Below are 21,237 nucleotides of genomic sequence, written 5' to 3' on the forward strand. Positions count from 1 at the left end.
TTCTTTGTGTAGTACCAAGTCTATGAATTTGGGAGGCAGATGACTTCTGAGATCACTTCTGGGTCAGAGCATTAGATTCTTTTCCTTGTGAAACATGTTCCCCCCTAACTGTAGCCTGCTTTTAAAACACAAATATGACTAGGTAGAAGATAATAAACTTTTAATTTAGCAAGGAGACTTAAGACTGCCCCACAGATTTTCCTTCCCCTACTTCTTAACAAAATGCACCAAAAATAAGTTTAAACAATACTCAAAAAAATCACTAATGCCAACAAGGGAAGGGAGATAATGATGTCAAGGAGGGAAACAAGATTCCTGAGCAGAGAGGAGAGGCAGAGCATGACCAGGCTCCTAACCACATGGCCACCTCTTGTGCATCTCTTAAATGCTAAGGGGCCCCACAGATCTTGCAACCAGGGGAGCAATGGGCTGCAGCACCTCATCCAGGGATGACTCCCTGAACCTGTCCCCACAGCCCCCTTTTCTCTGACTCTCCAGTGAGTGGACAGAGGCCCTGACTTGGCTCACTTCTTTCCCATACGTTTCTAGAGAGTCAAGGCAGAGCCCTGCCTGTTGCTTCTTCTATTCTAAGCCCTTCCTTGTTTCACTGTACCCAGCTTTAATAAATGTACTCTTTAAAAAAATACATACATATAAGAGATTGTCAGAATAGGTTCTTTTAAAATGAGGCCCCAGCTATACGTTATCTACAAGAAAAAACAATTTAAATATAAAGAATGCAATAGATTTAAAAATAAAGGAATGGAGAAAGATATACAATGAAAATACTAATCGAAAGCTGAAATGGCCTATTTATTTTGGACAAAGTAGAATTCCAAACAAGAACAATTATAAAGCATAAACAGAGACACTACAGAATAACACAGGGGTCATTTTTCCAAGAAGACATACAATCCTAAATACGTATGCACCTAACAATGTCACCCCAATAAACTAAAAAAAAAAAAAAAAATAAGGCAAGAACTGATATAAGTGAAAGAAAATAGACAAAACCAATATTATAGTTTGAGACTACAAGCAATAAAAAAAGTATGTAAAACACTGTGTATTTGTTGCCTTCAAACTTGATAAACAGGTTTTTTCTTTATTGAGATGCACTTTGGAAGGCTCCCTTGGCACCTGGCCTCTAGATGGCAGGGCAACACCATTCTTGGCGCACCAGCAAAACATTGCCCAGCTCAGGGATACGTGACCATAGGCAGGAAGGCCACTTCTCTAAAAGTTTATGAAGTAAAATTCCACTATTTTCCTTTTTGGCACTCGCTTTTTTAATTGTTAATGGAGAACATATTTTAAATTGAAAATTTGGAGTATAAAGAATTAAGTGGAAACTCTCATCGTTTACGTTTCAAAAATAAACAGTGTGCAGGTCTTGCTTCTGAGGATAAAAATGGCTAAATGTGGACCATGACCAGCACTCTCTGTAAGCACCCTCTGCTCAGGGTTTCCTCTTCTCTTACTGCATTTCAACCAAGCCTGACCTTAATCCCTACTCCAATCCTAACTCCAACCCACACCCGCCCCCTTTTAAAATGTATAACGGCTATTTTTTTGAAACTTGTTAGCACTGTAGGTGGAACGATAAGTTCACCATTCACAGTGCTCACCATGAACACCAAATCTGTGACAAATGCATCAGCAGGCACCAGTCTAGGTAAAACTAATAAGCTCTGTCATTTTAAAGTATGGGTTAAACACTGACTGACACCTGAAAAGACATCACAGAGAAGTTAGGATTTGGTTAAAGAAACAAAACATGCCACCTTTGGTTGTCAGACATAGAAGGATTACTTATTTTGGGTTAAATTGTAAATTTATATATCTTTTCTATTAAAAAATTGACTTTTTACAGGTTTAACAAATGTACTGATTGTGTAAATACTATCACAGGTGCCCTATGACACACAGAGAACAAAGTAAAAAGTGCAGATTCCCATGAGTCGGCGGCTCGAGCTTCCCCTCTGGGTTGCTGACCCCATCTGCCTCCTTTTTCCTCCAACACCTTCCCCAACCACCATTTACTCTCAGTCAACACTGGTCACCAGATTCGCGGGTGAGTCCTTGCCTTTGTCTCCTCCTGTGGTTCTTTTCCTGGTCTATCCGAGACCACTCTGGGCAGTTCTGCCCTAAATCTGAGCGCTCAGTCAGAACCACTCTCAGAGTCTACTGACTCCTCAGGTCAATCCAGACCCGCATTCTGGGGCCTGACAACTCCTGGGGATGCCCGGAACGACCCAGCACCTCTCCTCTCGGCCTTAGGTCCTCCACTCTCTGGTTCAAAGGGGGACGCTCGTGTTGACTGATTGTGGAGCCGAGAACGTTGGCTTGGAATCACCCTACTTCTGTTTCTCAGACTCACATTAACCCTAACCGTTGCCATGGGAATCGGTCAGTCTCTCCCACCCAGAGATACCCCTCGTGGGTGTTTAGCCCATAATCTCAGACCTCTCCAACTAAATGGAGAAGTCAAAGCCCGGCAACTTGTCTTTCTGTCCACTGTTGTGTGGCCCCAATATCCTCTGGATAACCAGAGTCAGTGGCTGGAAAATGGCACACTTGACTTAGGCATTCTCACAGACCTCGACAGCTTTCTCCAGCAGTTTAGCAAGTGGTCAGAAATTCCCTATGCTCAGGCTTTCTGGACCCTTCGGAGCAAACACTCTCTCTGCAAACAGCTCACTACCCACCAAATTCTCCTTGCCCAGGAAAAACTACCTTCCTCTCAACCTTCTGCACCACCTCCAACCTTTTATCCTTATTCCTTGTATGAAAAATGCTCAAAATAAAACACTGGGATGCAGGATTTTTAGTAACTGAGTCAATTGTTTATTCACAGATCTGCAGCTTTGGGTGCAGCCGAAAGCCAATTCAAAGATGTGTACCGAAAAGGTGGAGATAGCTGTTTTTATCCTAACACGAGTAAAGCACCCCTCTCCTCCCTCCCCCTCCTTCTCCTTCCCTGTTTTTCCATGCTGAATACTCCAGAGTTATAATCTAACAAATTAACTAAATTAACTAAGGCTAATCTGGTTATAGGTCTATCTCCAGCTCTTTTTTGAAATGTCCCTATGTCATTTGCTGGACTGTCTAGCTACATTTCCCCATTTCCTGGAGTCTGGTGATGAATGTCTCCCCCCCCACCCCCTTGGATTTCAGATATCCTTTGTTCTCAGAAGCATTTGTGCTAAGGTGCGGAATGCCCCTTTTCTAATTTGTAAATATGCTGATATTGTTAACTCTGGCTCAGAGACCCTCTAATTACATTTGCCCTTTGCTGCTAATTATATTCTACTGGTTTGGGAGTCACCAGTTTTCTTGCCCCTTACACTTGGACACCTTCAATCCCGCTGACCACCCACCTCCCTAAGACCCTGCACCAGAAGCCTCCTCGTCCCCTTCAGAACCCCAGTCACCTGACTCCTCACACCCCAGCCCCCCAAGACCCCGGACCTTCTCCCCATACCCAATCTCGCAGGCCCATCCTACCTCCTCTTCCCCGGCTCCCTCCTCCTCCGATCAGCCTCGCCCTTGTCTCTATCCCCTCTGCGAGGTCACTGGCAGAGACGGTGTCATGTAAGTACATGTCCCCTTCAATTTGGCTGATCTTTCCCACCGCAACCCCTCATTGGAACTATCAGATAAATTCACCTGACCTTCGCAAAATGTCTCACTTTCGTGCATGTCTCCTTGCTGGGATGTGCAAATCGGGCTTTAAAGCTGTCAACTATGACAAAACCCTCGAGGTCACCCAGGATCCTAGTAAAAATCCAGCCACCTTCTTAACAAGGCTCACAGAATCCATCCAAAAATACACCAATCTAGACCCCACTTCACCTGAGGGACACCTCTTTTTACACACCCACTTCATTAGTCAATCGGCCCCAGACATTTGAAAAAAGCTCTAAAAGTTAGGGGCGGACCCTGAGACTCCTCAAAGTGAACTTATTCAAGTCACCTTTTGAATATTCAATGACTGGCAAAATAAACAAAAAGAGAAAGATAAGGAGAGGGAAAAGGAGCAGCAGGAACGGAAAGACAAGCAGTATCTTTTGCTGGCCAATGCCCTGGGGAACTCCTCCAGGGGACAAAGTGAGTCTAAGGGCAAAGCCTCCACCACCAGACAGCCTCCACGCCCCTGTTTCCAGTACGGACAGGAGGGACATTGGGCAAAGCTCTGTCCAAACACCCACTTACCTCCTCCAGGTCCCTGCCCTCTCTGTCAAAAGACAGATCACTGGAAGGTTAACTGTCCAAAGGCCTCTAACCAGGGGACTAGACTGCCTACCCTGGCAGTGCATCTGGACGCGGGCCTCTCAGTCCCAGAGCTCCTCGGACTTTCTACCGCCTGACGGGGCCTGGGTTCAGGAGCCCCACCTCTCACCGACACGGCTGCAAGACCCAGGGTAAACATATTGGTGGCAGGTAAGCTGGTCTCCTTTATCCTTGATACGGGAGCTACATATTCTGTCCTGCCCAAATTTTCGGGGCTCCTAACTCCCTCTGGCATGTCGGTTGTAGGAATAGATGGCAAGGCGACCCAGCCCCTAAGTACCCCTCCCCTAACCTGTCTCACTGGGCATCAGGCATTCACCCACTCCTTTCTAGTCCTGCCTCACTGCCCAACCCCTCCTCTCTTCAGACAGATAATGGCCCTACCTTTGTTTCACAAGTACCCAGCAAGTGGCTCGAGCACTAAACATTAAGTGGCGGCTTCACATCCCATACCGACCCCAGTCATCAGAGAAGACAGAACAAGCTTTGGCCACTTCTGAGGCAATCCCCAACCTTGGCTCCTTCCTCGAGACCTCCCTCTTGTCCCGCCCCCGACACAAACAAGACTGACAGTGGTCTGAGTTTGGCAGACATGTGTACAGCAACCCTGTCCTTAAACAACCGGGAATAGGGCACCCCATATATAGAGGCTTCTTCGGGTTTGGAGGAATACCCCAATTAGAGAAATCAGTACTAAATCTTTCTTTATCCCTTTAAGAAACTTGGAACGCCACCCTCCAAGCCCTTAGAAAAACAGCAAGAATCCCTAAACAGCCTAGCAGATGTAGTTCTCCAAAACAGGAGGGCCATAGACATCCTCACAGCTGAAGCAGGGGGAACCTGCGCCATGCTAAACGAAACTTGCTGTTTTTACATTAACAATACAGGCATAATAGAAGAAAATTTACAAGTATTTAAAAAACACATTGATATTATTGCCCAAGCTAGGGAACGGGCATATGAAGAATCCTGGTTCAGAAACTTCCTTTTAAACCTCTCCTCTCCCTTCAAAGCGATCCCAGTGCTTCTAATAATTCCATTGCTTCTGCTCCTGTTATTCCTCCCCCTTGGCCCTTGCTTCCTCAAACTGCTAGTTAACTATATTCAAAAAATGGTCCAATCCATGACAGCCTCTACCATCCATAATGTACTCTTATTAAGATCTTTCAGATATCAGCCCGTGGCAAGAGACAACCCAAACCTGGCAGTCAACCCCCTCCCATCGTCCTAGCTCAGCAGCAAGTCGTTATAGAAGAGACATTCGACAACCCCTCTCCCATCTGGTCTCTGGCACACAAAATCACTCTGCCACCCCAAAAAACTCCCCACCTCTCACCACCTTTTATTAAAACAAAAAGGCTAGAATTGCATCCCGGGTTCCCATGCCCCACCTTCCCCCACGCCTGCAGCTGCCTGGGAGATAACAATGTTTCAGGGCTGGAAGTTCCCCGCCTGCAACTGCCTGAGAGATAACGGGGTGCTTCAAACTTAAAATAAACTAAAACCCCATTCGGCTTTGATCGGCCCATCGCACCCGCAACTGTGAGATAACCAAACAGCTGACTAAGCTCAAAAATTCCTTTTTTCTCTCCCCCTATAAAAGAAACCCCTTCTTCCCTAGAAAGGCGTAGTCCTGACCACCCGTGGCAAGGGTCCCTCACGGCTTGCTGATCCTCCCAATAAACTTTTTTCCTGCTCGCTGTGTCTTAATGGCCTTCTGAGCAACTCCATGCTTACACTAACTGCATTGTTTTTAAACTAGACGCAGTCGACTGAGGTTTTAAGGGTTACTATTGTGTATAAACTACAGGTTATTGTTAGAGAGTATTTTTCAGATGTCCAGCCAGTAGGGTAATTAGTTAGACTTGGGTCCTGGAAACCCGACCCCCGCGGTTGCATGCTCTGACCAAGCAGAACAAGGAACTTAACCTAACTGTTATTCCTTTGAGCAGTGACCTGTTCCTTTGAGCAATGACCTGGGGAATAGTGGAAAATTTTTGTTTATACGAGCTGTATTTCTGTCCAAGTTCCTGCACCTGCAGGAACAGGAATGCACCTGAAATGCTTTATAAGCCCCCTAGTCCCCAGGGTCGGGGTTGTTCACCTAAGTCCAGCTTGTGGATGGGTGGACAGTCGCTGGCCAGCTAAAATAAACGCCACAATTTGAAATTCAAATTGTCTCGGACTCTCCATTCTCGCGAATGCACCATAACAGTTATAAAGTGATTTAATAAGACCCTTGACTTTTCTTTTTCCAGTTAAGAAGGCTCTACCCTGCCTCTCAGGCTGAAGTGGAGGGAGGAGCGAAGACAAGGTGAAGACCAGGAGAGTCAGCTCCTCCTCTCCAGTAAAAAGTCATGAGTTCTTCCATCCTTGGTTCCCATGGTGACCCTGCGCCTTCCATCTCCCTCTTGCAGGATACACACAACATGGCAACCAGACTGCCCTGTGCCAGAAGTGGATTACCTAGGCTCCACAGGTCGCTTCAATTGTGGGATTGCTCCCCCTTCAAAAGGGACATGGGTAGTAGACAGCAGGAGACAATGTGGCCATGCCTTACCTGATGATCATGTTAAGTGCAGGCGGGCCATGCTATCCCGAGCCCTAACTGGCTTCCACAACTAGCCATGTCCAGTCCATCCGGACCTGCAGTTAGAATACACCTAAGAAAAGAGTATGGCCTGGAGTGTTGTGTTGAGATTTGAAGGTGAGAAAATATAAGAAGTATAATGGTTGCCCCTCCTGATCACCACCACACTACAAAATCTCCATGCATTAATTAATCTATATTTAAGACAATATATATTTAAAGAATGATAACCTGGGCATCTTAAAGGTCTTGATGACTAAGGACTCCTTGGAAAGGCACCTTAAGATGGGGAGCAGGTGTCACCAAAGGGCACTGTGGTGGGTGTTAGGAGATCTGGATCCTGCGCTGGCCATCATGCAGCTGTGTGCACAGCTCTTTCAGAGACACAGTAGTGAATCCAGTAAGCTCTGGCAGTTTACTCTTCAGGAGAGACAAGATTCCTGCCTTCAGCAAGCTTATAATCTAACTGGGGAAGCTTTCCTTGTGCATGAAATCATTACATATAATGGAGAAGGTAATGACATGCTGTGTTGTTTATAATGGAAGACTTTAGAAGAAGAGAGAGCAGGAATAATTAAGGGGAAGTGGGTGGCCCACGGAATAGTAGGGAATGGTTTTGTGATGCTCCGTTTTGTTGAACCTCATTCAATGTACAGACCTGCTCCCTCTTCTCTAGGTCCAAGGACCTTAAAAAACCTGGAACTAGAAAGCAGTAGACTGGAGGCTTCTGCAGACTATAGGATTCAAGGTGAAATTTACAGACCGGCTTTATGAGAGACAACACAGATCCATCTACTCAGAGGCTGGACCATAGAGCGATTGCCAGGGCTTGTGTAGAAGTCAGTAGGAACTGGAAAAACCCACCACCAAACCAGAGGAACAGGCCTGTTCAGTCCTTTGAGCTTATAGAGGAAGTAAGCAAGAAAGGAAGAAAAGGAATAGAAAGTTGGTGCATCTGCTCCAACTGGTGCAAAGCTCAGAAGCCTGAGTAATAAGTTTGGATATTAGGGGTGGAGGAGCTGGGGTATGTAATTAAAGCTACCACAAAACAGCCTAAACAAGCCATCTTCTTAAATAATATTAAATGACTTCTGGGTAAGATCCGGCAGTGTCACTAAACATTTCCTCAGGGAAACAGCAACTGAAAATATAATGAATATGCCCTGGCTGATTTGGCTCAGTGGATCGAGCGCTAGCCTGTGAACCAAAGGGTCACTGGTTCGATTCCCAGTTGGGGCACGTGCCTGGGTTGTGGGCCAGGTCCCCAGGTGGGGGTGCACAAGAGGCAACCACACAGTGATGTTTTCTCCCTCTGTTTCTCTCCCTCTCTTCCCCTCCTTCTAAAAATAAATAAAATCTTTTTAGAAAAAGAAAAGAAAATATAATGAATAAATGAAGAAAGGAACTGCAGTTTGCTGAGTTCTTTCTTGGGGACCCAGTTAATTTATTTTACTATTTTATTATTTCACGGTGTGCCGCAGATGAGCCATTTAGCTGACCTTCTTTCACTATCATGCTGATCTGCCCCTTGTAGAGGTCATTGACTTGAAATGTTCTGGGAGATCGGCATATTCATTTCCATAGGAGATGACCTTAATCACTTTGCCCAGCATATTTGCTCTTGGACTCATCTATATCTCCTCTCTGAACCGGCATGAGAATTTTAAGTTGGATTTATGCTTGACGGCCTCCAGAAAAAGTGCTTAGAAACTGGTGTCATCCATTGTCCAGCCACAGCCCAAAGGAAAAAATGACTTCTTTTCATAGGCTTTCTGAAACTCTCTTGTAAGTTCAGTGTTCCTGAGCACATTCTGGTACCCAGTTGGATGAAGCACAATGTTGCTCCCTTCTCCTCTCCCTAAAAATAAATAAAATCTTTTAAAAAAACCCAGAAAACCTTCCAGCGATGATCAGGCTGATCAATAAAGCGTTCAATACAATGAGACATCCCTGATTTTAATCCATTTGCTTTTAGCATTGTTTTCATCGAATATTTTTTGTGGTGTCTGCCTTGGGGTCTCAATAAAGCCTCTTGGTGAATTTCCTAACAACACAACCTGCACCTGGGAGAATTTGTCCCTCAGTGGGATCAGGATGGCGCAATACAGCATCCACTACCTTTCTACCTTCCATAATAAATTATCTTCCATAATAAAATGTCTCTTCTAGCTTTGCCCAGCTTCTGGTCCTGCACTTCCACCTGGGGTGAGCTGGATGATTGTGGCAGGACTCAAGGCTTCCCTGACAAAAGTTCATTCATGGCTCCCTAGCACCTTCCAAGGAAAGCCCGGGTTCCTTGGCATGATGTCCTAGTCCACTTTATCTTCTCTGAATAATTCCAAATCATCTTTAAAAATTTAGGTCGATAATTTTCTCTGTGGACACCTTCCCTTGATCCCTTCAGACCAGTCGCTTTGTGTGAAATTTGCATTCCTCTGTTATTCAACAGTACTTCTTAAGATTACTGAAATTGTTTGACTTTGTGTCATGTTCCAACTACATTGTGAGTTTCTTATGGGAAAGGATGTGGTATTCACCAAAATTGCTCTCCTGAGAGTCTCCATCTTTCCATCCAAATCTGAGGGTGATGAGCAACAGAGACCGGGCACGTGACCGAACGTAAAACGAGGACTGCACAGACTCAGCAATTCAACCCCAATAGGAAGTGGCCCTAGGTTCCTGTTCTCTTATCTGGAGGTATCCCTTATGAGTGGGGTGGAAAAATATAAGGCCAGCCTTTTGAGATGGTGCAGCAGGAGGTGAAAGGCCCTACTCCCAGCATGGTGCTCATGGTGAAATGCAGGAACTGGGAGTGTGTGAGATGCTGAGACTTCTCCACCTATCCCAGCCCCCAGGCCCAACCCAGCCCAAATGCACTGCAGTCAGGGCTCCAGTTAAAAGCAGAGTGTGCTCTGGTATATAGTAAGGAGGTTTGACAGATAGCTTCACCTTCTACCTACCTCCAAGAAATATCATCCATGAATCAGCTTTAATGTATAAACTATTCCCCTGGAAAATCAAAATCGGGGTCTTGAAGGCCCTTCAGTTTTCAAGATACCCAGCAGGGCTGTCCCCTTGCAATAGGGTGTGGTGTGTTCCCGGAGAGTCCTAGGGCTGGGCTCTGAGCTAGCTGCTAACCACTTGAGATGTGGAACTAGACCTGCACCTTTTGGAGCATAGTCTGTAGACTGTGATGAAGCTGTGGCTGTCATGCCTGTCTCTCAGTCTTTTCCCAGTTTTTCTATAACTGCTTTATGTGACCAGGTCAAACCTGAGAGCTGTTTGGCTGAACTGATCCTGAAGATCTGGAAACTGGAGGAAAGATGGATGACTGGAAAGACTGTTTTTATGAAGGAGACCAAAGGAATGTTGCTTGTCACAAAATGTTGACAGGTTCTGCATAGCAAACAGGTTGTTGGTATAAACACCTGAATTCCTTTGTTTCTGCCTAGCCAATACAGCATTCCAGAAACCTCTCCATCTGCACTTACGCAATTACAGAGATATTTTCCCCCTACAGGGGCAAGTGCGAACACAGTCCTCCACTACTGTAAATTATGCAGTCAAGTTTCCCGCATTTGGGGAAATCACAGAATGCAATGGTAAGCCTCACCCTGGAAAACTACCATCATGATCACGGTATCTCTCCCGCCAGGTAAGTATACAATTATGGAGATATTGATTTAGCTCCTATAATGTATACAGCACAATGAAACACTCACATGATCACAATTATCCTATGCATTACTCATATGAGTGCATGCCACTTTGGAAAACAGCCTTCCAGTTTATCAGATGCTTAAACACAGAGTTATCATTAGATCCAGAGATCACATTTGTGGGTATGTAACCAAGAGTGAAAACATACGTTCGTGCAAAAAGTTGTATACAAATATTCGTTATCAGCATTATTCATAATTGCCAAAAAAGTTGAGACAACCCAAAATGTCCATCAATGAATGAAGAGATGAGTAAAATGGGGTCTATCCAACCAATGTTTGGCCATATAAAGTAATGAAGTTTTAATATGTGTTACCACATGGATAAACCTTGAAATTATGCTAACAAAGCAGTCACAAAAGACACTGTATGATTCCATTAATACGAAATGTCCAGTCTAAACAAATACACAGAAATAAAAAAGGTCTGTGATTACCCAGCACTGGAGCAGTTGAGGGAAAATAAGGAATGATTGCCAATGGGTATAGAGTTTCTTGAGGTGATGAAAATGTTCTAAAATTGATTGTGGTAGTTTGCACCACTCTGTGAATATTCTAAAAATCATTGAACTGTGCACTTTAAGCGGGTGAATATTATGATGTGAATTATCTTTTGATAAAGCTGTCTCTTTAAAAAAAACACGAGACGGCCATGACCATTGTGGGTTAGTTGATAGGGCATTGTCCCACAAACAGAGGTCATCAGTTCACTTCCAGTCAGGGCACATAACTGGGTTGCAGGTTCGGTGCCAGTTGGGGCTCGGCCAATCAATGTTTCTCTTTCACATCAACATTTTCTCCCTCTTTCTCTTTCCCTTCCCCTCTCTCTAAAAATAAATAAAATCTTTTTAAAAAACACAATGAGATAAAATACATTGTTGATGAAACACTTTGGAAAAATTTGGGAGTTCAAATGAGTTAAACATACTCTTACCATATCACCCTGCAATCCCACTTGGGCATTTATTTAGTCGAGAAAAATGAAAGAATTTTAATCAATCATTTATAGTAGTCTTATTCATAACCACACAAGACCAAAAGCAACCTAAATGCCTTTAACTAGATACATAAAACCCTGACCCACAGCTCCATTGGTTGGTGCATCATCCCCTACACCAAAAGGTTGTGGGTTTGATCCCTGGTCAGGGTGCCTAGAGGAGGCAACCAATCGATGTTTTTCCCTCCCTCCCTCTCCCTCTAAAAAAATCAATAAACAGCCATGGGTGAGGATTTAAAAATTAAAATAGATAAAATATGGTATATCCATACCAACAACACTACCACAATTAAGAAGGAAATATTGATATATGCAATAACTTGGATAAATTTCAGAAGCATTAATCCAAGTGAAAGGCCTATGTAAAATGTCCTTTTTAGAAAAGGCAAAGTTATTGGAACACAAAAATTTAAATCACAGGAGGTTGCATACAATAAAGCAAAGGGGATTTGGGAGGATATCTTGATTGTGATGATGTTACACGACAGACAGCATTTGTTAAGATTTATGGAACTATACCATAAAAGGTAAATTTTACTGTGTACAAATTGTAATAAATGAACCAAAAATACATTTAGTTCTGACTATGGGAAAGAGCCCCCATCTTTGTAAACGAAGAGCAGCAGTTTAGAGGCGCAACAAGGCTTCTCAGTGTTATTTTCGGTGTGAGTTCGACTCATATGAGGTGTAGGGAGGATTGGTGAGGAGCGAGCAAAAGGAAATGTGAAGTGCAGTCAAGTTCGGAAGGGTTTGTCTGCCATCCCAGAAAGCAGTCAGTAAAGAACCTGGGACTTCTGCGGAACCAAGACCTGGCTTTATAGGCACAAGTGCAGCACCTTGGGAGGCGTGGCTGTCACTGCATAGATGAGGAGGCTGACATTTTCAGAAATAACTAAGGTAGGGTGAGCCTAAAGGATACAATCACAGGAAAGACAAATGCCAAGTTTTTAAAGATTTTACTTACTTTATTTAGAGAGAGGGTAAGACAGGAATAAAAGGCAAGAAACATCAGTGTGCGAGATACATGATCTGTTGCCTCTTGTACACCCCCAACTGGGGGCCTGGCCTGCGCCCTGACAGGGAACCAAACTGGTGACCCTTTGGTTCAGAGGCCAGTGCTCAATCCGGTGAGCCACACCAGCCAGTGTCATGCAAGTTTTAATATGGCACTTTTTGTGTTGCTCACTCTGATAAATAGTATAATTATTAGCATGTTCAATCAAGGGGTTCTAAACACCCTAAAAGGAAGGGTCTGGTCCAAAGATTCTTCCTGGGATTGAGGCAGTGCTGAGATTAAAATCAGTTACTTTTTTAAGGTAGAGTTGTAAGTAATCTTGAAATACGATGGTGGTAGACAAAAAATCAGGGACTTCCCTCTTCTCACATTTTTGTTAGATTAAAAGAAAAACATTTATTCAAATGAAAACAGTAACCCTTATATTTGCCGTGCTTCTTTGCAGTATTACAAATGATTTCTCCAAAAATCCTTTATATAAATCAGGTGACAGCCATCCTTGATGGGCCTCAGACTCCAGCCTGCCAACCAGGCAGGTCTTCTCAGCCCCCTCCTCCCGCTGTGTCACCATCCGCTGAAGCCCATGATGCCCATCATGGCTCCTGTGAGGTCAGCCTTGTGCAGGTCTAGAGACACTTCTTCCACCTGTCCCTGGCCTTGGCCCAGCTGTGTGATATGCCTCTTCCGACCTGGGGGTAAAGGGTTGAGTCCTTGAGAGGGGTGAGAGTGGTTTGGTTTTAGGCTCTTTATAACACTGTCTAAGGACTTTGTTAAAGTAACATTTGTTAAGTGGAGCACATGGTGCTGGATGGTGAGACGCCCTCCCACCACCCCCCCCCCCCTTCAACAAGCCACAAGAAAAACTGGATTAGAGCCCTGGCTGGTGTGGCTCAGTGGATTGAGCACCAGCCTGTGAACCTGAAGGTCTCTGGTTCAATTCCCAGACAGGACATATGCCTGGGTTGCAGGCCAGATGCCCAGTTTGGGGCATGCGAGAAGCAACCACACATTGATGTTTCTCTCCCTCTTTTTCTCCCTTCCTTCCTCTCTCTCTAAAAATAAATAAATCTTAGGGAAAAAAAATATTATTTTTTTTAAAAAGAAATATTACAAGTAAATAACAAGAACAAACAGCCCGTGAAACAAAAGGATAAAGGATCTGATTGGATATTTCTCCAAAGATATAAAAATGACCAATGTGCACGTGGAAAGATGTGTAACATCATTACCAATCAAGGAAATGCAAATCGAAACCATAATGAGAGCACAATGAGATACCACTTCACACCCTCTAGCATGGCTATAATACAAAAGACAGAAAATAAGTGTTGGTGAGGATATGAAAAAATTAGAACCCTCATACACTGCTGGTGGGAATGTAAAATGGCACAGTCACTTTGGAAAACAGTTACACATAGGGATATCATATGACCTAGCAATTGCACTCTTAGTTATATACTCAGCAGAAATAAACACCTTTCCTTACGTGCATGATGGGCTATATGCACCCATCTTGTGCTGCAGGTGAAGGACTCCATTCTTGGTGGGACATAGTAGTAGAGTTGGTCAAGTGCCGTATGATGCACATGCTTTAAGCAGAATAAAGGGGTGTGCATTGATTCTGAAACAAGTAATACATTCCCACACAAACACGGGGGACCAATGCCCATTACGGAAGCTGATCTTGCTTTCTCCCTTATGTAGGTAAAGCACCGTGCCGTCCAGGGTCTCTATGAGTCATGTCTTTCTTGGCGACTCCAACACCTACTAACTATAGAGTGGGTTGACATCATGAGAATGCTACTCCTGGTGACAAGCACTGTTATGCTATTTGCTACCCTCCATGCTCTCCTGGAGGTGATTACAGATTTATTTCCTCCACATAAGCAAACTATAGCATTCAATGTGATATTTACTGACAAGCTTCATAAGGGATAGAAACCAACCAACTCAGGGGCTGGACCAAAGGGTGGTTTCTGGGGCTTGTGTGGCAATCAACAGTAAGAGAAGTCTCCCACAAAACCAGAGGAGCAGGCCTTTGTGCTTTTAAGGAAGTAAGTGGGAACTATCGTGAACTGAGTTTTTCTCTCATTTTTCTGTATAACATTTATATAAGCCATATAAGCCATAAAAAAGAGCATTAACAGTTCTCTTATGTGTTTTCAGCAATCATATACAGTTGGACTATATAGAAGCCCCAAAGAACAAGTATAACTATTATAATGACTAATATCATTAATAGACAAGTAAAGATTCTTAGTCACCAAAGAATTCCAGAGCACAGGCAAGAGAGAGCTTACCAGACATTGTAGGAACCATGGTGCTTTCCAAAGCACAGGCCCTTCTCTAGAGTTCCTCTCAAGGTGCATCCATTCGAGAGCATTCTGCCCTTCTCCTTGGTGCTCCCACAGGCTTCTCTGGGATCCACTGCTTTATCACACTGGATGTCTAGTGGCTCCTCTCTCTGCCACTCTGGATTCAGGGATCTGAAACAACTATCATCACCATGTTGGCTATTTGGATTAGGGAAGCAAATGCCCTTTCTTTTTTGGAGCTAAAGATTGTTCAGTATCTTGGGAGCTTGCTGTAAAAGGAAGCAGATACCAACTTGGCATCTCTCATTGAACCAGCAAAAAATTTGTTCACACTCTCAGTCAGTGTGATCCAATAAAAAAGCTGAAATTAAAAGTAGCCACTCATTTTTTCTTCTCCCTATCCTGCATTATCTCAACCCTTATCCACTTTGAAGATTCTCTAACAACAGCAGCTCAAATAAAGCCAGGATCCACTACCCAAAGTAAGGATGCTCAGGATTTCAAGTGAAAACTCACCCAAATTCACCCAGTGCAAAAGTGGGGAGTTGGTGGGACTCAATGGGCCTTTTGCTTATACCGAACACCAGGTCCGGGGTCACAGGGTGGTCCTTGGTGGACTTCTTCAGAATCCTGCTGACTATGCCAAGTAAATGTCAACATAAGAAATATCCACACCTGTAGAGAATTGTTATGAGTTTATTTGAGTCAAACTGATGACAATTGCTAGGAAACAAGATCTCAAATGCTTTGGTGAATGACAATTCTGAAGTTTTTATGCATTTGAAATTAAGAAGGGAATGTAAGGAAGAATACATGAAGGTGGAAGAAAGCATGGCAAGGATCAAATTACAGAATAGTTAAGAAGATTATGTACTCACTTGAAAGTGGTTAAGCGTCTTTGAGAGGTGTGTTAACCTACATGCATAACAACAACGGGCAGGGTTTGTTTAAGGCAAAGACAAATTTTTTACTGAAGAAGTTATATATGCCTGGGACATGACTACCCACCATGACCTGCCCAATTAGGAATTTATGATCAGATCACCCTGTGAGGTTACTTTTCATAGAACTGTTACAGAACCCCAACCATGCTGTTCCTGGAACAGCTGTGGGTCCAACTGTCTACCACCAAGAAGCGTTATTACAGAGCGAAAGAGAGTTCTTTCACGTGGCGCCTGGGTGTAGAACTCAACAACTAGTGTTGAGGAAAACAGGTCTTTAGTTACAATATTCCAACCTGGGGAGGGCAGTGAGCATTTCAGCTCAGAGCCCTGTTCTCCCATGGGACCCAGCACTTCCCTTGCTCCCCAAAAGGCTAGAAGCCAGAAACATGCCCAGAAGTTCCCCATCCCTTATCTGTCAGCTGTCTCCTTCAGGATCTGGGGTATGATGTCATCAGCCCCGCATAACAGTCCAGGAAAACACGTGCCATGTTGCACTGGATTACGCATTGTTCTCCCTTTGCCCTTTCAAAGCTGCATGGTATTCTCCCTTCTCAAAGCCGCATGGAGAACCTTAGCTAAAATGTCTGCCACCTATTTTTAAACCCCTGAGTGCGTCCTCTGATGCAGTGGGTGCGGTAACCAGTTCTGACCATTCGCAGAACCTTGTACAGGCTCTGTGGGCTCTCTGTACCATTCCCTGGTCCAAAACCCTTCCCATCTTCTTAGGGCCTTGGAAGTATCAAAGCCATTTGTGTAACAACGACACTAGCCACTAGCCCCAGGCATGTGAAGGCATCTAAAAAGCTGTTTCCTTTTCCCCATCCCCCAACCTGCAGGCTCTGGGGATTTTTGGAGACCCCCACTCTGTAACGGCGTGACTCCCAATACAAAAGTTTGGTGGAAAAGGAAAGGGAGGTTATTTAAAAGTTTTACAGATTCAGAATAATGGCAGGTTTCTACCTTTATGTCCCACTCCCTTTAAAACACTCAGAAACACTTAGTACATCCCCCACCAAACCAGGCCAGTTTCAGAATATGTCAGCCAGGGGTACCATCTTTCAGAAAAGTGGAAGTCCGCAGCTCAGTATTTCAGGTATCTCCCACTAATCCATGCTTGGTTAGGCAGGTCCCCCCAAGTCCAGCCTCATCAGCTGTGCCTCCATGTTCTCCAGGCAGTTTTCCCAGTGGGTCTTCTCTTCCTTATTACAGACCTCATGGTGGACTCTCTCCAAACCACGTTGCTTCCCCCTAGCTGACTCCCATGTACCCCCTTTCAGACTGCATGGCTTCTCTCCCTCATTCTCATTGCTCTCCCTAATTTTAAATGCTGACCCAGAGCACCATAGTCATTGTTATGAACAGTATCTTAAGCCTATCATCTGCCCTTTTACCTGGGGACAGCATAGCTTTCCTTCAGGAAAGGCTCAGCTATCACCTTGTCATTGTTATGAAAAGTATCCTATCATCTGCCCTTTTGTCCTGGGCTGCAGCACAGCTATTATCTAGCTATCGCCTTGCCATAGATATTGAAAGTACCTTAAAAGCTGTATTATCTCCTTTCCCCATCCCCAAAACAATGAGCTGTGGGGACCCCTCTCCTCCTCTGTTATAGAACCCCTTCTTTGCCCACAATGTCAATCAATTCCAACGGTATTTAATTAACACTAATCTTTGTGGTATAGAAAATAAGTTCTCAAAGTGTTGTTTGTGGACCCCTGAGGATACCTGAGATACTTTCAGGTGGGTTTCAGGATCAAACCTTTTTTCATAATAATATTAGGACTTATTTTCCTTTTCTTACTACATTAATATTTGAACCAAATGGGGTAAAATCAATGGTTGTTAAACTGCAAGCACATTATCACAAATCTAGGCAGTAGCTCTAAAATACCAGTATTTACCATATTGCTCAACACAACACTCAAACACCAAAAAATAATAATAATAATCAATTATCACTTAAGAATATCTTTCATGGAGCATTAAAAATTACAAATTTTATTAAACCTCAACCCTTGAAAAGACATCTATCATTTTAATGTGTCAGGAAATGAGAAGCATAAAGTACTCCTATGATTGAACTGTAAGCTGAACTAGCCACTTTTTTCATGAAACACTATTTTTAATCTGAAAGAACAACAATAGTTACTCGGATTTGTTACTTGGCAACTTTTTTTTTTTTTTAAATGAACCAAGTGAGACCGTCCCTTCAAGTAAAACAATTGATCGTATTTGTTGCCAATGGTAAAATGAATTTTCACACACATGATCATTGGGAACATTACCTCCTTCTGCCCAGATTCAGCACACACTCAAGTGGTAAAAGCAGCTCATCCGAGGTTCCCACCCACACCCTTCTTTTATTCGCCACTGACAGCAAATAAGATAGTACCTCAGTTTCCCAGAGGTATGCATGGGAGAGGAAAAGAAGGGCTAAGAGGATTAATAATGTGCTTTGGGATCGTAGTCAGTTGGGGTCTTCTATCCCTTTCCCCAACCATGAGGTTAAGCATTCTATCAAATTGGAGGTATGTTTCCTGGAATTGCCACATTACTACCTATCTTGCTGTTACCAGACAGGAACTGAGTCCAGAGTAGGTCTGCCTTGGGTTGGCCTGTTATGTGTAGATTTTTGACTTCATGCAGGAAAGATGTCACAAGACGAGCCCAGGTGATTTCTCAAGAGTACATTTATTAAGGCTGGGGACAGTGAAACAAGTGCTTAGGATAGAAGCAATGGCAGAGAGCCTAGTCAGGGCTGCTTTAGCTCTCTAGAAAGTCAGGGGAAAGGGGCACTGGAGACTCGTTCAGCAGGTTAGCCCGAGACAAGCTGCTGTTGCCCATTGCTCCCCTGGTTGCCAGTCTTGAGGGTTTTATTACGTTTCTTTTTAAAATTGATTTTAGGAAGAGAGAGAGAGACATTGATTTGTTGTTCCATTTCTTTATGCATTCACTGTTGATTCTTCTATGTGCTCTGACCAGGGATTGAACTGCAACTTTGGTGTACTGGGATTACGCTCCAACCAACTAACGACCAGGCCCAGGGCCTCCAGGGTTTTAAAGGCTGGGAGTTTAGGGTAGCTCTTAGCGGAGGATCTCAATAGAATATTCATCAGTGTTATGTGCCACTTTGGGTGTGGTGTGCCACCCTGGATGTAGTTGGCAGAAATGGCACGAATCGGATTTCTATATATATCACTGAGTAGGGTGATTTAAGCTATTTATGTCTTTGAGGATGAGCATAAACAATTTACTCTTAACTATTCTTGGTTAGGGAGGAGAAGATTTTATGATTTACTAGATGGCTGTAAACTGATTGGCCATTTACCATTTATTTATTTATTTATTTATATTTTTAAAAAAGATTTTAGTTATTTTTAGAGAGAGGGGAAGGGAGGGAGAAAGAGAGGGAGAGAAACATCAATGTGCGAGAGATACATCAATCAGTTCCTCTCACATGCCCCCAACTGGGAACCTGGCCCTCAACCCAGGCATGTGCCCTGAATGGAAATCGAACCCACAACCCTTTACTCTGTGGCATGACGCCCAAATGAGCCACATAAGTCAGGGCTGGAAGCAAGTTTTGATTGTTATCTTATCTGGTTTCTCTTAAGAGTCCATTCCACTCAAGTAAATAATCTAGCTTTCCATTTTAAAGTAAATAAAAGTGCCCTAGGTGGTGTGGCTCAGTGGATTGAGTGAAGGCCTGTGAACTGAAAGATCGCCGGTTTGATTCCCAGTCAGGGCACATGACTGGGTTGTGGGCCAGGTCCCCAGTTGTGGCCACCAGAGAGGCAACCGATAGATATTTCTTTCCCTCTCTTTCTCCCTCTTTTAAAAAATAATAACTAAACTCTTTTTAAAAAAGTAAATAAAATAAAATAAATACAAGCAAATTAAACCCAAAGCAGAAGGAAGTCATAATAAAGATTAAAGTGGAAATTAATTAAATAGATTTTAAAAAAGTGAAACAATTCATTCTTTGAAAAGATTAAAAAAACTTTTATAAGAGGAGAAAGTCAAAGAACCTATGCTGTGACACTGTGTTTCGGTGTCTGTGACAGTGTGGAGGGGACCATGAGAAAAAATGTTTAGGAAGGGCGGGGCAGCAGAATCCTCAGTGGTAAATAAGTTGCTACTATGACCAGAACCAAGACGTCCAGAAAAACTATCAGCCAAGGGTGAGAAACCCCGTTTTTCCCAGAACCTTCTCCTCAACTCGAAATAAAGTCCTGACTCTGAATGCAGACATTTACTACATCCACCACTCCCACAACTACTTTTTTTTTGAGGGGGGATGGGAGAAAGAGTGAGGAGTGGGGTAATAAGCGTTGCATATAAAATAAGGCTGACAAGTTGTATCTCATGTAACCTCCATGCTCGCCCCGGTTAGAACATTACCCTGAGGGGACATGTAACTCTCTGACCTCTACAGATTTTCCTTATTGTACATAATTTAAAATTTAAAAAAAAAAATAATAAATTACCTTTTATATTGAAGAGATTGTTGGATATGTACGAAATGAAAACCAAAGTGGGCATCACTAGGAACCAGGCAAATCTACATTCCGGGGGTGGTGGTGGTGGTGCCAGGCGAGGACTTGGTGAAGCTGGCGGTCCAAGTAGATTTCAAATCTGCTTTGGTCCAGCCACTTCTCCCCAGAGATGATCGGGCCACCATTGTTTACATCCTCCCAGGGTTGCTCTGGTCTAATTTTGCGGGACGCGAGTGCTCTTGAAAAGGCCCAGAAGCTGAGTCGTGCCAGGCCTGGCTGAGAAGCTGCAAGGAATGAGAACGGGCAAGAGTGGCGGGAAGTGATGTCGGAGACGCAACAGTACAGCTGGTTTGCCTCCCAGCGCAAGACGTTCTGCCAGAACACTATTCATACATGCGAAAGGGCAAAGTGATTGGAGAAACGAGTGCGACCTGACCTAGGTAGTGTTTCGGGAGCGGCCGCTTTCCCGGTGAACTCTGCAGCACAAGCTACTGGCATCTGGAATTGACCCCCATGATAGTGTCGCCATCGTGGAAGCTGCACACAGGACGCCGTGATGTGCTACCTGTGAACTCAGGGACTCAGACATCTTACGGAATCAGATTCCAATATGATAGCGTCTGCATCGAAGTCGTGCAGTAGGCGCGGCCATGTTGCCTCTAACTTCGAGTCCGTACAAGCGGTCACCGTACGGACTCGACTGACAAGGTGGCGGCGCCCTCAGGAAAGCAGCGGCCACGCGCAGCCGCGTATCCTGCGACCGTACAAACTAGGCCGCCGTACGGCCCCGGTAGCCAAGATGGCGGCGCCTGAGAGACAGTCCGGGCTTTAGTGGGGCGACCACATCGTCGTCGCGGAGTGACGTACG

At 44.1% G+C, this 21,237-nt stretch overlaps 1 protein-coding gene and 1 pseudogene across 3 annotated transcripts in view; both read right to left on the reverse strand.

Moving 5' to 3' along the window:
• Positions 1-21,175, reverse strand: part of SKA1 (spindle and kinetochore associated complex subunit 1) — a 38,569-nt gene extending 17,394 nt beyond the window's left edge. Inside the window, exons 1-4 of one of the 3 annotated variants that reach the window (XM_090285497.1) lie at positions 20,806-21,175; positions 20,361-20,653; positions 15,446-15,604; positions 14,915-15,109 (exon numbers count right to left, since the gene is read on the reverse strand). The gene's annotated coding sequence lies outside the window, so the exon portion shown is untranslated. Of the gene's footprint in view, positions 1-14,914; positions 15,110-15,445; positions 15,605-20,360 lie in introns of all 3 variants that reach the window. The other 2 variants (XM_090285498.1, XM_090285499.1) reach the window with 2 other exon arrangements.
• Positions 10,401-10,546, reverse strand: LOC150002560 (U1 spliceosomal RNA; annotated as a pseudogene).
• Positions 21,176-21,237: the final 62 nt, after the last annotated feature.

Source organism: Furipterus horrens, unplaced genomic scaffold (genome assembly GCF_987537825.1).
Source record: "Furipterus horrens unplaced genomic scaffold, mFurHor1.1.pri manual_scaffold_8, whole genome shotgun sequence".
Lineage (NCBI taxonomy): Eukaryota > Metazoa > Chordata > Mammalia > Chiroptera > Furipteridae > Furipterus > Furipterus horrens.